The sequence below is a fragment of the Rutidosis leptorrhynchoides genome, chromosome 1, assembly GCF_046630445.1.
Source record: "Rutidosis leptorrhynchoides isolate AG116_Rl617_1_P2 chromosome 1, CSIRO_AGI_Rlap_v1, whole genome shotgun sequence".
In the NCBI taxonomy this organism is placed as follows: Eukaryota; Viridiplantae; Streptophyta; class Magnoliopsida; order Asterales; family Asteraceae; genus Rutidosis; species Rutidosis leptorrhynchoides.
The window spans coordinates 720,752,051-720,758,640 of NC_092333.1; the positions used below are offsets into that span (position 1 = coordinate 720,752,051).

The 6,590-nt window shown below is 31.9% G+C and overlaps 1 non-coding gene across 1 annotated transcript; it reads right to left on the reverse strand.

Moving 5' to 3' along the window:
* Nucleotides 1-3,815: 3,815 nt before the first annotated feature.
* Nucleotides 3,816-3,922, reverse strand: LOC139886860 (small nucleolar RNA R71). Its single transcript, XR_011772721.1, has one exon. It is a non-coding gene; the product is annotated as a small nucleolar RNA R71 (small nucleolar RNA).
* Nucleotides 3,923-6,590: the final 2,668 nt, after the last annotated feature.

Genomic DNA, 6,590 nt, shown 5'->3' on the forward strand with positions numbered 1-6,590 from the left:
GACAAAAGAAGAAAACGACGAATTGAAGACGCAAATGACCAAAAAAGCTCAAATGTACAAGATATAATTCAAGTGGTTCAATTTAATGATGAGAAACGTCTCAAAATTACAAGAGTACAAGCCGCAAAATGCAAAGTACAAGATATCTCCGCGTACGAAAGGACATTCAAAAATCCGGAACCGGGACATAAACCAACTATCAACGCGCGACGCAATGGAACAAAAATGATAAGTCAACTATGCACATGAATATAATATAATATATAAATAATTCTTAAAATTATATATATATATATATATATTATATTATATATAATAAAACGTCGGCAAAACTAGAAAACAAAGTGATGTATGCTGGCCAGCCTGTCCATGCGATCGCATGAAAATAACAAAGGGAACCCATGCGATCGCATGGATCCCAAAATCAGCTCACATCTATAAAAGGCCAGCGAATTTACGAGTAATAGATACCTTTTTATTCTTCTTCCTCTGTAATCATAATTATATTTTTAATTATAATTTTAATTTTAAATTAAGTTTAATAATAATTGGGTTATTGTAAGGAATGTTTTACTGGTTTTAAGTCTAAATTCTGTCCGTGTAACGCTACGCGATTAATCACCACTGTAAGCTATGTTCTTCCTTTTTAAAATTAATGTCTCGTAACTAAGTTATTATTATGCTTATTTGAGCCAAATTAATCGTGATGTTAGACTAAATATTAAGACGGGGTTATTAGATTTTGTACCATAATTAAGGTTTGAACAAAAGACCGACACTTGTGGACATTGGACTATGGCTATTAATAGATAAGGGGTATTGTCTAATTGAGCGACAACTCATTGGAACCTGTCGAACCTATCTTCAAATTAGTTAATCTAATAATTATTAAAATGATTATGTATGTCCTATTTAGTGACGTTTATACGACATCTTTTACGATCATTTAATTAATTATTCGGGTTGGGTAATTGATTATTCATTCTGATCAAGTGGGTAAATTAATATTCATATCTCATTAAAACAGGGGTAGATTACATACAAGGATAATTGGTGTAATTGTTAACAAAGTATTAAAACCTTGGATTACGCGCAGTTGATAACCTGGTGTAATTATTAACGAAGTATTAAAACCTTGTTACAGTTCGAATCCCTAATTAGTTGGAATATTTGACTTCGGGAATAAGGTTAATTTGACGAGCATTTTATAATTATGACCGGTGGACTATTATGGACAAAAACCAAATAGGTATCAAATAATCCAGGACAAATGACAATTAACCCGGGTAATAAATTAAAATCAACACGTCGAACATCATGATTACGGAAATTTAAATAAGCATAATACTTTTATTTCATATTTCATCGTACCTTTATTTACTGTCATTTTAATTACTGCAATTTACTTTATCGCAATTTAAATTCTGTCATTTATATTATCGTCATTTATCTTTATGCTTTATTTAAAATCGACAAACCGGTCATTAAACGGTAAAAAAACCCCTTTTATAATAATAATACTACTTATATATATATATATATATATATATATATATATATATATATATACACAAATATATACAAATATAGTTTTAAAAATATAGCGTTAAACTTGGCTAGCTCCCTGTGGAACGAACCGGACTTACTAAAAACTACACTACTCTACGATTAGGTACACTGTCTATAAGTGTTGTAGCAAGGTTTAGGTATATCCCATCCGTAAATTAATAAAACCTGTGTAGTATTTCGCAGTATTTCGTAACAAAAATATAACTATTTCGTATACACCTCGCATAACATCAAGTTTTTGGCGCCGCTGCCGGGGAACGCCAAAGTGAAGCGCTATAAAAAAAAATTAGTTTTTAAGATATTTTTGTAAAAATATAATATTTCTTATTTTGTAAAAATACGTTTTAAATATCAAAAATATAAAAACAAGAAAAAAGAAAAATAAATATATATATATATTACTATATATTTTTACGTTTTTTTTTAAATTAAAAAGTTTGTATTTTTTTTAGTTACAAAAACTAATAGGTAGTTTTTAAAATATAAGTTTTTATTTATATAAATATTTTATGTAAATTAAAAACAGAAATAATAATAATAATAATAATAATAATAATCGGGCCACTACACTATAGCAGCCCAACATCTGAACTGGATCCGAGAGTCATGCGATCGCATGGCCCAGGCGACTAAATCTCATGCGATCGCATGAGACTGTCTGACATGCAAGGATTGATCATCGTACAGCATTAATTACGGTGTATTATTAATTATTATTAAACCCTAATTAGGGTTATTTATTATATTAATTAATTTTAGTTTTATTTATTTTGTATTTTTAAGTTATATTTAGTTTTATTAATATAATAAATTAATACTTTTATAAAATAATAATATAAAAATAATATTTTTATAAAAAATATATTTTTACAACTTTAAGTTTTATTTTTATATTTATATCTTTTTATTCGTAATATTTGTATTTTTATCGTTCGTAATTAGTTTTAAGATTAGTTTTAGCCGTAGTTATTTTTATTTCTAGATTTTTAGGCTTTGCCGTAAAATCTCTTAAGTGCTTTTTCTTTAGATTAAGATTTAGGCGCTTTAGAATTTTGCGACGCCGTTTATAGATTTAGTGTCTTTTAAGTTATTGCCGTTTTGGATATAGAATTTCTTTTAAGCTTTAATTCCTTTAGACGCAACTTTTAATATTTAATTTTTAGACTGTTAAGTTTCGACGCTGCATTTTATTATTTTTCGACGCTTATTTTTCGACTTTTTATTTTTCGACGTTTTTCGACGCGCTCTTTTTCTTTCTTATTTCTCGACGCTCTAGTTTTTAGGACATAGAATTTTCTATTTCTTCTCTAAAATTTCAAAACGAAAAAATTATTTTAAGCAGTTAAATTGATAGACATTCAAAATTTTCTGGTTCGTAGTAATAGTTGGATTTGTTAGTGGCGAGTTGTGGGCTTTTGATTTAAAGGGTCCTGGCTACCTGCTGCATCTATTGGCTATTCGAAACGTGGGCAAAATCAGAAAAGTGTATTAATTTAATAACTTATATAATTTTTATCTTTTATAACTAATAGGATATTCAGTGAATGCACCGAGCAAAACGTTCGCCACCTTTCATATGTTCAACACATGTAACTCGATCAAGACATCTAGCCAATATTATCACCGTTGATTTTTCTTTAGAATCGTCATCTAGTCGAACAAGTTCTCCAACTCAAATTTCCGATAATCCATTTTTTGAACCCAATTTCACAATTGAGAACCCGGAGGATATTCAAGGACAATTCAGAGATCCTGAACCAATAATCATTCCTCCGGAACCACAAATTACTCATCCTGATATTGTTGAGGAAGAAACCATTAAATCAGAATCCTCTAGTGATTCAGATTCAACAATTTCAATCATGGAAAATCTGGAACCTCTAAGTATGGAAGACCGAATGAGAGCTAAACGCACTGGCCAAGGTCACGCAATTACTCTACCAGACATTAATGCGCCAGATTATGAAATCAAAGGACAAATCCTACACATGGTAACTAATCAATGCCAATTTAGTGGTGCGCCGAAAGAAGATCCAAACGAACATCTTCGTACATTTAATAGGATCTGTACTCTATTCAAAATCAGAGAGGTTGAGGATGAACAGATCTATCTCATGTTGTTTCCCCGGACTTTAAAGGGAGAAGCCAAAGATTGGTTAGAATCGTTACCTGAAGGGACGATTGATACATGGGATGTTTTAGTTGAAAAATTTCTTAAACAATTCTTTCCGGCATCTAAAGCCGTGAGACTTCAAGGAGAAATTGTTTCGTTCGCGCAAAAGCCAAATGAAACATTATATGAGGCATGGACAAGATTCGAAAAGTTGTTGAGAGGATGTCCTCAACACGGTTTAGATACTTATCAAATAGTACAAATATTCTACCAAGGTATCGACATTGCTACACAAAAATACATCGACATAGCAGCTGGTGGTTCCATTATGAAGAAAACCGCAACTGAAGCTTACAAAATTATTGATAACACCGTCTCCCACTCGCATGAGTGGCAACAGGAAAAAGATATTTTTCGTTCATCTAAAGCGGCTAGAGCCGATTCTAGCCATGACTTTGATTCCGTTTCTGCAAAAATAGATGCTTTCGAGAGACGAATGGAAAAGATGACTAAAGATATTCACGCAATACGAATCAGTTGTGAGCAATGCGGTGGACCACACTTAACGAAAGATTGTCACATTGAGCAAACGATGGAACAACGAGAGAATGTTTCCTACATGAACCAAAGGTCGTAAAATAATTATCAACCGCCAAGGCCAAACTTCAATCGAAATCAAAACATTCTTTACAATCCAAATGGGCCAAACAATAACTCGTATAACCAACAAGGTCCGAATAACCAACCAACTCAAAATAATACTTTCAATCAACAAAAACCTAGCTTGTATAAACCACCACAACAAACCGAAGAGAAAAAGCCAAATCTGGAAGAAATGATGGCAAAGCTAATGGAATCTTAAACACAATTTATTACATCTCAAACCCAAACGAATGAGAGGTTTGATCAGTCATTAAGAACTCAACAAGCTTCCATTTTGAATCTAGAAAAACACGTAGGTACTCTTGCTAGCATGATGAGTGAGAGGGAACAAGGAAAGCTACCTAGTAATACTGAAGTAAATCCTCGAAATGAGAATGTTAATATGGTATCAACGAATTCTGAAAAACCATCATCAGAAGATGGGAAGGTTTTCGATGTGAGTAACAATGAAGAAGTTACAACACCATCACCACCACCCAAGTATGTAAAGCCAGTGGTGGCACCCTACAGACCACCCATCCCATTTCCAAGAAAAGGAGTTGAGTATGAGAAAGTAATAAGTAATAAAGTTTGTGATACCTCTGGAAAGAAGAAGAAGAATAAGAAAGTACAAGAAACAAAAACCGTAAAGATAAACCCGGTGAAGACAGTTCCACCAAAACCTCCACCCAGGTTGGGTGATCCGGGTGAATTTATTGTTCCTTGTCTACTTAGTGATTGTGTCATGTATGATGCACTAGCAGATTTAGGTGCAAGTGTGAGTGTTATGCCTCTTTCATTATATAAGAGATTAGGAGTAGGTGAGTTAAGTCCAACGGAAATGAGTGTTCGACTCTTTGATCAAACCATTAGGCACCCAGTTGGAATTGCTGACAACCTACCCGTTCAAGTGGGTAATTTAACCTTTTTAGTCGAATTTATTGTCATTGACATAGAAGAGGACCCAAACATTCCTCTAATTTTAGGTCGACCATTCTTAGCGTCCACCGGGGCGTTATTTAATGTAAGAGAGGGTAGAATGACACTTAGTGATGATGAAAAATCGATCACCTTTATGAGTCGAAAGTCAAAATCTCCACCAACTAAAACCATTGAATCAACAAAAACGATTGGTAAGAACCATGTTGTTTTACCAACTTCAACGGTTGTGCTTAACAATAATAAAATGCCCAAGTGTGGGGAAGATGAAGTAACACCTAATGATGACCTGATAACAAAGAACCACGTTGTTGATACGAAATTAAACGACTCCGTTATTAACAGTTCAATGAAGAAACTTATAAAACGGATTCGCGATGCTAGAATTAAGGGGAACTTTAAGTTATGTAACCGGTTAGTATCCAATATTTCACCTAAAGAAAAGGCGAAACTAGTTGAATTTGTGGATATTACACAGGAATCCGACCAATGGCTTAAAGCAAAAGTCACAGATATGCAAGTTGATTATGGTCCAAGAGAAATTGACAATGAAGTTAATCACAATTTCGACACCACAGCTACCTAAGTGTGGGGAGATTCAAATGTTCTAAGAAATAATGCTGTCTAGGGTTAGTTATTCTGTTCTCGTGTAGTTCCGAGAATGGAATCCGATTGGTCTTTTCCACTAGCAGACACTAAAGAACTAGTTTTCTTCCTCCATTCTGAATTTTTGTTTTGTAGGTTTTGTATAAAATTAATATGCAGTTTTAAATTTAAGTTTTGTGTGAATTTAAAAACAAAATTTACTTTATTTCATTAAGTTTAAAAATAATTTCTAAAATTCATCGTAAGTTGAAGACTAGGTCATGGAACCGAAATTGCTTTACTCGAGGGCGGGGCGAAAATTTTTGTTATCATTATTTTTAATTTTATTGATCTAAAGTATACCAAAAAAATTAAAAAAAAAACCAAAAATCTTGGCTTTTAAAACAATCACTTTAATGACAAATTTTAAATTTTGTCGAGGGACAGACTAGGTAAACATACCGAAACTACCTAAAGTAAAAGGAAACAAAATTTTAAAAAATTATTCATTTAAATTGTTTTATAAATATAAATATATATATATATATATATATATATATATATATATATATATATATATATATATATATATATATATATATATGTTTGTATTTCATGTTATGTACAAAACAAGGTAAAACAGCACACTTTTAAAAATTAAGTTCAACAAAAGCTATTAATTTTGACGATAAGACGCAAAACATATGTGAAATTACAACAAAAGGAATGAACGATGAGGTGC